This window comes from Chelonoidis abingdonii, chromosome 10 (genome assembly GCF_003597395.2).
Source record: "Chelonoidis abingdonii isolate Lonesome George chromosome 10, CheloAbing_2.0, whole genome shotgun sequence".
NCBI lineage: Eukaryota > Metazoa > Chordata > Testudines > Testudinidae > Chelonoidis > Chelonoidis abingdonii.
Window position 1 is genome coordinate 42,148,740 of NC_133778.1, and position 641 is coordinate 42,149,380.

The 641-nt window shown below is 47.9% G+C and overlaps 1 protein-coding gene across 1 annotated transcript in view; it reads left to right on the forward strand.

Moving 5' to 3' along the window:
- Positions 1 to 641, forward strand: part of LRP2 (LDL receptor related protein 2) — a 207,185-nt gene that overhangs the window by 47,733 nt on the left and 158,811 nt on the right. The window lies entirely within an intron of this gene.

Here is a 641-nt window from a genome sequence, read left to right on the forward strand (position 1 = left end):
CGTCCAGTCCCAGACGCTGGACTTAGTGTCCACTCAGTCTGGTCCTGTCCCAAACCCTGGACTTTTTGCGTCCAAAGTTTGGGGCTTACCTGAAAACTCCCCAAGCTCACTAACCAGCTTGGATTATTCTCGCTGCCCCAGATCCAGGAATTAATCTATGGGGCCTGATCCCCCCTTCTCTCCCTCGGTGTCCCCAACCCTCCCTTGGTGGGACACCCAGATTCCCAATCCTTGGATGCATAAAAGCAGGAAATAACCTTTTCCCTCCTTATCAGGCTTGCCTCGCGGCTAACCGTGGACCCAAGAAACCAGCTTTTCTTGCTTCCTTGCAGGACAATGGAGATTGCAAAATACACACAGCTGGGCCGCCACCGCCCCTTGCTCCCAGGAACTAGAGGAAAACTGTAACCACAGAGAACAGGAGAGATTCGTCGGTCTCTTTCCACCGTAGGTCCTGCTCTTTCCCTAGGACCCAAATTAGGAAAATAGCCCATCAGCCTGGCTTTCCCTTTGCCTCCCTAGGAAAAGAACTTTCGCAAGGTTAAACAGAAAACTTTATAGAAAAAGAAAGAAAATATAAAACAATCATCTGCATTTAAGAAACTCAATACAGGCTTTTTGCTTATAAGAAAATATAAAGA